This window comes from Hydra viridissima, unplaced genomic scaffold, assembly GCF_058129835.1.
Source record: "Hydra viridissima isolate aposymbiotic clone 2 unplaced genomic scaffold, HvirCarnegie_v1 scaffold_8, whole genome shotgun sequence".
NCBI lineage: Eukaryota > Metazoa > Cnidaria > Hydrozoa > Anthoathecata > Hydridae > Hydra > Hydra viridissima.
In genome coordinates, this window is record NW_028324307.1 from 7579812 (window position 1) to 7590477 (window position 10666).

Genomic DNA, 10666 nt, shown 5'->3' on the forward strand with positions numbered 1-10666 from the left:
TGTCGGTGTTTATCATTTTTTAAAATGAGGAAAAAAAATTTTATGTCATTTTGATTCGTGAAAAAAAAATTACGCAATCAAAAGCCCACTCCCCATTTTGACGAGATCTTGAATTCTGGTCGTGTTCTTTTTCGTCATTTTCCTTTTTGCTTGAATGGACGAACCAAACATTTTTTTATGCAGCTCTTCCATCGGATTAATCGGCACATACTGATTCACCTTTGCCGCTCCGTTCACAATTGTGTTGACCAATTGGTTCGGATTCACCGTCCCTGTCTTGGTGTAAATTCGTTCTATCGCTTTTTTTCCTTTGTCAATGGCAACATCTTTGGCTGTCAATATGGCCGAAGAGGCCAATTCTTTTCCGGCAGACTTGGCTGCTGTGATCGCTTCTCTTCCAATTTCGCTTGCTGCTGCCTTTCTCAACAAATGAAGAGACGATCTCAATGCGTTTGAAGCTGCTATTCTCCTCAAAAAAATTTTAATCGTGTCCACGATTCCTCCCCCTCCAACGACGTTCTTTTTTAAATATCTTCTGTTGTTTACAATAAGCATTTTTGAAATAAGAAAATATTTTTTTAAATCCGTTGTTTCACGACTCGATGTATTTTTGAATCGACTTGTATTCCTCTTTGTTGATTTCCCCCTGTCTCAGCAGCTCGTCACAAATTGCTACAGCTTCGTTTCTCGATGCGATATTTCCAGCATGACCTGCGGCGATGCTCAAGCTAAGTCTTTGCGCAAGCGCATTCGGATCGCTCGGAAGAATGATCACTCCGTGACCTTTTTTTCCCCTCGTTTTAATTTTATTTCTTTCCCAAATGGGTGCAATGATTGTGACATATTTTTCACTTCTCGAAGCTTTTGGCCTGTTCGGATTTGCATCAGATTCAATCGCGCCAGTGCTGATCAGGATTTTTTCGTAATTTTTAAGGTCATCATCCGTGTAAATGCTTTTGTCAGGTTTGGATCTCGAAATCAACTTCCAAAGACCTTTTGTTCCAGCATACTTTTCTCCACCAACCATGACGTCATTTTTATCGATGGCAATTTGTTCTTTTCCAATGTACATTTTGCCACCTTCTCCTGCGTGAATTCCAAACACTGTCTGAAGCAAATCGTTTGGATGCGTATTTGGACAAATATTCCAAAGCAGTGTTTCCAACAATCATTCTTTCAGGAGGCTTTTCAACACTCTTGAAACTTTCAAAAGACGACTCGCTTTCTGGATAAGTCAAAGCCAATGGTTCAACGTTAACCAACGATGCTCTTCAGCTCGTTTTTCACCTTTTCATTGCTCTCGATGAGCGGTCTGTAAAACTTGCTCAAATCAGCTTGATAATTTGCATCTGAAATGTTGTTGTTGATGCTCTCATTGTAAAGCTTTTCTCTGTTGGCCATATAATTTTTCACAATCTCCTCTCTCTTTTTCGGGTCTTGTATTTGTAAAATACGGAGAAAAAAACTTAAACAAAAACGCAAAATCGTTCATGTTTGCGTTCATTTCCCTTTTTTGTACAGGTTGTTGAATGCATGAATGGCTTCTCCTCTTCCTTTTTGAATCAACGACTCTTTGACCAATTCGTCAATGCTGCTTTTTACCTTGGCTTGTATTTCTTCAGTCATGGCTTTGAGTTTTTGAAGCTCGCTGAGAATTAATTCGTACTCGGAATCGCTCACAAATCCGTCCATGAGCGATTTTGAAATGCGATCGCTAATGGTGTTCAATTTTGACTCAGAAAGAACTTTTAATTTTTTGTGCTTTTCAGCCTTCAGTATCAGTTTTTTGTTCTGTTGATTTCCGAAAATGGACAAAGCTCCCATTCCAACAGCAACACCCTCACACGCAATCGATACTGGAGTGGCAACGACGGTTGACAAAAGTATAATTCCTGTGATTACCAAACCAATGCACATCGTTTGCAATCCATCATCTGCGAAACGAATAATCTTCGCAGCTCGATGGTATTTTTTGCTGAGAGCCATTCTCTTCACTTTTTCATCCTCCATTTCTTTTTGGATCTCGCTTATTTTTTGAAGTCGGTAAATGTGACCTCTATCCGATGGTGCTGTTGGAAGAACTGGGTAAATTTTTTCAGTGTTTTTCAATATTTCCATCTTTTAAACAAAGTCAAAAATTTTTTTTAATTCGAATCGATGTGATTTATTTTACAGAGCATTTCACCTTTTTTGATGATGACGTCCTGGTGACTGTTGTTGTTCACATCCAAAACGATGTCATCCACAGACTCTGAATAAATAACATCGTTTTTGTTGTATTTTAATTGATCGCTGATTTTGTTCATCAAAGTGACGACAGCAATTCCTATCTCCAAATTCAATCCAACGGACAACGATATTTGCGTGTAAGAAAGAGCAACAAATCTAATGTCTTTCTGAGCAAAAATCTCGTGCTGTCCGTTGACGTTGAAATAGGTTGGATGATCTTTTTTTTGACCACAATAATGTTTTTTGGATTTTTTCGTTCCAACTCTTTGATTCTCTCCTCCAAATGTCCCAAATGCAAATTCAAATGTTCCAAATTCAAATTAAAATTGTGAATCTTTGCTGAGGCGCTGTTTTTATACAACTTGTGAGGGGCATGCATTTTTAATATGAAAAGAAAATGTTTTAAATTATTTTATTTTCATTTTTTTGAATGATTTCACAATTCATCATCAGATTCCACTTCTCCCAAATCCAAATCATCACTCATGGTGCTTTGAATTGAAGGTGCATTTTTTGCAATGACCACTTCGGGAATTTTAACCTGAATGGACTCAATCTGCGCTCCTACAAAAACACCTTCAATTTTCAAAGAGGCGATGGCGTAGCACTTTTGTCGAACATATTCCAAAGGATTCGATTTCACGAGCTCTTTCGTTTTCTTTTTGAAAAACAGAGAAGACACTTCAATGTTTTTTTCACTTTTCTTTGTGAACAACTTCCCAAAAAATGGGTGCTGCGTTTGGATTATCAGATTTGTTTTTCAAAATGGACAAATCTTCCGTCATGATCTTTTTCGTTCTTTCCCTTTTTTTCAAAGTTGGCATCATTTCCTTGACTTGATTGCGAAGAAGTTTTGATATTTTTTCAGTCACCTCGATGAACTTTCTTTCTTTTTCGCTCATTCCGTTTTTTTCGTTGAAACCGAGAAAGGACATGGAATATCCATTCAGTTCTTTTATTCCAAAACTGCAACTTTCAAACACACCCAGAGAAAACAAAACGGGAGTCCTCAAAATGACAGGCCCTTTTCCAGAGGGGTACTCATAAAAAAGAGGAATCTTTTGGTACTGAATAGGTTTGTTTGCTGAATAAATTTCTCCAACCGATAATTTGCTCTCATCAAAATTTTCAATCGTCACAAAATTCATCTTTTTAAAAAGAAAATAAAATTTTTTTAAATCATTTTTTTCAAACGGATCAATTCTTTATGATCCACCCAGGAGTTGAACGAGTCTGGGTATCCTTGCCATTTGACTAATGATTTGCTCTTTGTTCTGCGAATTATTTTATCAATTCTGAATATGTCTTGATGGGTCTTTTGCATTTCCTGTTCGTAAAAAGTTCCTTGAACTTCTTCATCGTTGGCGTCGGTGACTTTGTACGTGGGTGGATCCGTGTGTTGAATTTTTGACACTTTGAAAACCTCCTCAGTCCATCTCGGCGTGTACCCTTTTTCAAAATTGGACTTCTTTTGTGTGATCCTCACTTTGTCACCCATTGAAAATTTCGGTTCTGGTCTTTGTGTTTGCACATTTCCATTCAGGTTCATCCAGACCTTATTTTTATTCTTTTCATCGCTGGCTTCAACTGAGGTCATTTTGATGGAAGAGTGCTTTGTGTTGTTGCAATTTTTCACCATTTCGTCCAAAACGTCAGTGTATTTATTGGTGTTGTTTGCTGAAAAGAATTTGAACATTTTTTCTTTCATCGTTCTGTTCCATCGCTCAACGACACAACTTTTTTCCTCGTTTTCAGTGGAATGTAATTGAACACCCAGCGCTTTCACGTGTTTGTTATAAAATTCTTTTCCTTTGTCCACCCACATTTTGGTGCACTTTCTTTTTTCAAAGATTTCTTTCAACACTTCAGCCACATCAAGTCTAGTTTTTCTTTTTAATGGAACGATCCATCCATACTTTGAAAAAACGTCAATGACCATGAGCAAATATTTTACTCCGTTGTTGAATTTTGAAAAAGAGCGCATGTCGACCAAATCTGCAGCCCATATTTCATCAATGTCATTCGCAAACACTTTTCTTTTTTTGAAACGATGAATTACCGGTTTGTGAAGCTCCTCTGCAAGCTGATTCGTCCATTTCAGACGGGGAATTTTTTTTTTTTGCAACACCCAGTCCGAATTTGGCTTTGGCTTTGATGATGGGTGTGATGAGTTTTTTTTCGTTGATTTCTTTTTGAGTGGGGTTTTGAATGGAGTTCATTTCTTCAAGTATCATCTGATCTGCCAAATTTCTGTTTTGAATGTCGTTGAAATATTTATAAGCCAAATCGTGATGGTATGCTGCATTGTCCACTCTGTCCACCGGTTTTCTCCACTCCTGATACATGTCCGTTGAAGTGAGCCTTTTGTCTAAGTTTGTACCAGGTCCTGCAAAATTCATGCCTGGAATGTGCATTTCTCCTGGGAATTTTGCCCAAGGAAGTTTTATTTTTTTTGAAAATTTGTTGATCGATTCAACCAAGTCTCCTCCTTTTTGAAATGATTCATGCGAAGGAACAAACTTGCATTTTGTCGTTCCGCAAACGTCACAAGTTCCTTTGATCGTATTTCTGTTGTTTTTTAAGACATCGTTTCTCAAACTGATTGTTTCTGTTTTCCTTTTGCATTTGACGCAGTACATTTTTATTTTAAAAAAATGTTTTTAAATTAAAAAAAATGGAAGTTGCTGATTTGTCATGGAATATTGGAAAAAGCAAAAGGAACAATAACAAGCTTCTACCGAGAAGCATTCGAGGAATCATCGTCGGAAAATCAGGTTGTGGGAAAACAACTTTGCTTCTCAATTTGTTGTTAAGACCTGGATGGTTGGATTACAACCATTTGCAAGTTTTTGGAAAATCTCTTTTCCAACCCGAGTACAAAATACTAAAAAGTTCGTTCGAGAAGAATTTGCCAAAAAAGATTATTCTTAATTTGTGCAAAGTACAAAACGAAATGGAAAAATTGAATTTAAACCCTGAATGCGTCATCAACGACCTTTCAAAAAATTATTCCGACAACGAGGACATGGAGTGTCAGTTTTTCGAAACGGCTGACGATGTGCCTGAACCTGAAGATATCGATTCAACCAAAAACAATTTGATGATCTTTGACGATTTGCAATTGACCAAACAAAACAAGTGCAAAAAATATCCGAGGAAGGCACTCCAACGTCGACTGCTTTTACCTGGCACAAAATTATTTCATGCTCCGCAGACAAACCATCAGAGAAAACACCAATTTTATTTGTCTGTTTCCTCAAGATTCAAAAAATGTGGGCCACATTTATCGAGACCATGTTTCGAGCAACATGAAGAAAGAAGAGTTCAAAAAATTTTGCAGGCATTGCTGGTCTCAACCTCACGGATTTGCGGTGATTGATTTCATCAAAAAAATACGATGGAAAATATCGAAGCGGATTTGACAATTTTTATTTTCCAAAAGAGGTCATTGAAAAAAATGATTTAAAAAAAAATGGCGCATAATAAAAAATGTCAGGCATAATCATCGACGTGGATGGAAATTCCAACGTAATCATAAGAGAATTTTTAGACAAAATCGTTTTTGAAAAAGGGAAAACTTATGAGATGGCTTTTCTCGGTCTTGAGACGTACAACAGCTTTCCAAACATCACCAGCAAAAACAATTCTTTCAGGTACAGCATGAACAATGGAGGCAATTGGGAAAACATTACCATTCCAGACGGGAGCTACGACATCATCGACATCAACAATTACTTGCAAAAGTCCGTCTCAAACACAATCAAAAATTACGCGTCACAAAGTGCAAGCTACGTCACAGCAAATAAAATCAGCTACTCCCCTGAAAACATCAAAATCGGATCCAATTCCAACACTTTAAAATCAACCATCAAACTTGGCTTGAATTATTTGATGGACTTATACGTTGAAAACAGCATCGCCTCACTTTTGGGATTCACAAAAAGACAATTGGATTCCAATTCCGAATACGAGTCCAACGACATTGTCAGAATTTCGAGTGTCAACACGATCAGAATGGTCAACAACGTCATCGGGTCGGTATACATCAACGGCTCACAATTAAATTGCATTTAGGGGAAAGGTGCCTATGATGGCATACTTAACTTTAACATTTCTCTGAGTCGTTACCTGAAAACTTAAAAAATAATTTTTGGCATGGGTGTATTCCCTCCAGCATGCAGAATATTAATGAACCTCAGAATTTTTACTATTTTGCTTTTTTATAAGTTTATACCATTAAAAAAAAAAATACTAGTATGCCATCATAGGCAACTAACTGCTCCTATGATGGCACACTTTAAAGAAATCAGACAAACAAGAATTTTTTTTGTTTTTTATTAACGGAAACACAACTTATCAAAAAAAAAAGCTAAAAATTATTATTTGGTCTGTAAGCATAGTGCACATGTAAATTTTTTTCTACTTCTCTTTATGCCTTCACATAAAATATCACACCAAGATCTGCATTTTTGACAACAAACCCATGGTTCTTTAGAGCAAGACAGCGAATAAAGTTCATAACAATACAAAAATGCTGTATAAGATTCGAAATCCATTTTATCATTACTTCCTTTAATCTCCTCGTGGCAGTATTTTTCTTCAACAGTCATCTTTCTTTTTGTTTTTCTAACAAATTTCTCCTTTTCCTTGTTATTTTTTTCGTTTGCCTTATCTTTTAGTTCTGGATATCCAGTGTGGTATTCAGAGGTCCAGTTTTTCCACGTTTTCGTGCCCTTTTCAATTCAATTTTAGGGGTTGCTAAAGGCACCGGACACAACTCTTGTATACTAGATCTTATCCTTTCGTTGAAACAGAAGATCCGATGCATATGGAAGCTTCTGATGGAGGGAGATCTCATTTCCAAATGTGATGGTTTCTCAAACTCTTGTATTTCATTTTTGTTCTTAGCCTGATCAACTTTTTCTGCGCATTAAAACTTAATTCTGGCATTTTTTTCAACTCATTTTGCAGACTTTCCTATGATGGCAACTCCTCGGTATGTCATTTTATTAAAACAAGCTGTATTATTTATTAAAACAAGCTGTGTCAACCCTTTTCTACACATAGCATTAAAATAAGTATTCTAGTAAATGTACAAAGCCTGCAGATGAAATGCATGAAAATTTCACTTCTGTATGTTGTATAATAAAATCGTAATCTAAATATATGTGGGCATTAAAACTACAACTCCACATGCGAAAATTTATGTTTGTAGATTACAAAAGCATTATTTATGACAGAAGGACGAATTTTCACCAGAAGTAATGAATTACTTATATACACATGTTGGTCTAATCAATTTTACACCAAAACCAATATTTTTGGAAATATGACCAGTATGCCATCATAGGCGCTTTGCCATCATAGGCACCTTTCCCCTACTCCTTTTATCCCGACATGGGTCCAGGTTTTAAAATCATCGAAAGACCCACTCATTTGGTTTACCTCCCTGTCAAAGTCCCCGAAATTTCCACGATGATCACTCGCATCGTCGATCAAAATAGAAATTTAATCGACTTTCGAGGGAAAGACATCACAATCCGATATCACATTCGAGAAGTGAAATAAATATTTTTTCCGACATTTAAAAAATGAGCAAATATATCAGTGTGAAACTAAATGTGTCTCAGGGGTAGATCGAAAAAATAAAAAAATCCATGATAGAAGGCAAGCCTGTGAGCATCAGGATTTCAAAAGATGATTTTAACGGAAACGACGTTTTGCTTGTGACGGAGACTCAACATCAAAGAATTGTGAATGCTCTCCATCGAGGAGTTGGAGCAACCATTAAAATGAGCAAAACTCAAGTGGAACACAACGCAAAAGTGAAAGGAGGATTTATTGGAGCTCTTTTGCCTTTATTGGGAATGCTTGTAGCTCGAGCCGCTCCAGTGGTTGCCACTGGTTTATTGGGTGGAGCTGCCTCTTCGCTTGGCTCCACTGTGATCGACAAAATCTCAGGAAGAGGTGTCATTTACGTCAAAAAAAATGGAAACGTTTTTAAAATGGGGACTCACAGAGGAAACGGACTGTTTTTAACGCCGTGGGTGAAAGGAAGCTCAGTCAGAGATGGATTTTATGTCAAAAGCGGAAGAGGATACGAATCTATCGGCTCCGGATTGCTTCTCGGACCAAACTCCCCATTCTCAAGCGTCCCCTTTTTAAATTTAATTTTGTGAAAAAAAAATTTCTAGGCGTATTAAAATGAATTCCGTTGACACTCGCAAAATTTAGAAGTTTTAAAATACAGGATCCCATTCAATTTTTAAAAAATAATGGAGTCCAGTGGCGCGAAATTGAAATTTTAAAATCAATCATCCAAACAAAAAGAACAAGAACAAAGAAAAAAAGAAAAAAAAAAGATGTTTAAATTTTCCATTTTTTGCAATGGAAAATTTAAACACCTTTTCAAAAATTGAAATTTTTTAGCAAATAAAAAATTTCAAATTTTTTTGAATTTTTTTTTTGAAAATTTTTTTTGTCCCCAGAAAATTTTTACCCCCCGCAATTATCAAAATTTGCACAACGAAGATGAAAAAATAATTTTGTCCCAGAATTCTCATTTTACATCTACTGAAGAGTACCTGAATCTCTTTTTTTTTTTTAAGTTTACAGATAATTTTTCCTCAATTGTTTTTGGCTTATACTTTTTAATTTCAATTTTATAACTCAAATGAAGAACAAATTCCTAGCACTTTATCCAGCAATGCAAAGCTGAAATTTCAAGCCCCAAGGCTGACTCATTTTCAGTTTTTGCTTTTAATAAATCAATATTGTTCATTTCGTTGGGTTTAGCATTGCAAACATTTCGTTGGGTTTAGCATTGCAAACATTTCGTTGGGTTTAGCATTGCAAACATTGCAGGATTGAGTGGATTTTGTCTCTGTAAGTGCGCTAACTATTTTATTATCAAATATTGTAACATCAACTCTATAGCTGATATTAAAGGTCACCTTTCTTCCTGCAATATCAAAAACTTTGCAAAACATCTTTAAGGTATTTATTTGATTTTTTAGATCTGATTCTTCTTCTCTGGATAAAATCGGACTCTCTTTTTTATATTGTAGATGAAGAGGTCTACAAAAGTGACAACTTAAAGGATTTCCATTTTTCCAAATTTCGCCATCTTCTACTTTGAGCAATAAAGGCACAAAAGCTGCACTAAAAAGATTTTCTTCACTTTTAAGTTCTATACTTGTGATGCTTGTCTCAAGGTATTTCTGTTTATAAATACTTTGGCTTGATGCTCCATCAAAACCAATCTTTTCATATAAAACTCCAAATATTTCGTTACCTTGACCACAATTAGGCATATCAATCATTTCAGTTATTCTACTCACAGTGTGATCTAACATGCTTTGAAGAGTACACTTTGCAGAAATTTCAGAAAAATGTATATTCTCAGGATAGCATTTCAATTTTTCCACGAAAATATTGTGCAAGGTAGGATAAAAATAATGATCATAAACTGGCTTTAACAATTGTCACATTTTTACATCCAGTAAAAACACTATATTACTAAGTAACTTTATATTACCGGAGCTACTAAAGTTGTTCAGTTAAGCTTTTTCAAACATGTTGTACTTATCAAATAATAAATACTTTCAAAAATGGCGGAAAACAAGGTTTTTAAGTGTTTATCAACATTTGTATTTCTTTAATAACTTCCAATACCGCAGGAGATCGCAGTAATCCCCTTATAATTTAAAAGTAGAAATGTTAATTAACTAGAAAAAATGTATATATTTTTGGAACTCGGTGGAACATTTTTTTAGCTGATATGTAAACCAAAAAAATACAATTACTTGCGACCTTTTTTTGGAAAAGTCTTTAAATTTAAACAAAAAAATCAGACATTTTTTTTTCTTTTGAGTAAATTTGAAATATATAGAGCCAAAAGATTATCTTTAAAATAAATATACACTTTTATTTAAATTAAAAATACTCTATTTTAGTTAAATAAAAATCTCCCATTCTTCAGATTTTTTTGAAAGTAATATCAAATTTTTTTACTTCTTTTAACTATAAAATACATAAAATATAAAATAAAATATAAAATATATAAAATAAAAGTTTTATGAAGCAATTATTTATGCTTTTGAAATAAAAAATTATTGCAATTTAATATTATTTAAAAAAGGGCACTTAATTTATAGAAAAGTTGTGAGGGTTTATCACCATTTTTTTGCTGTTTTGAGTCACTGTGCGTCATAAGCATGGGAATTTCGGCCTTCGAAATCGACGAAATTAAACGAAATTCGTGTTTCAATTTCGGATCGAAATTGAGAACGAAATTTCGATTTTTTGGATTGTTTAATTTCGCGAAAAAATTTCGTATAATTTCGGGTCATTGAAAGTAACGAAATTGACACGAAATTAAACATAAGTTTTAATTTCGAAATTCGTGAATTTGTAATGTTTAAAAATTTCGTCTTTC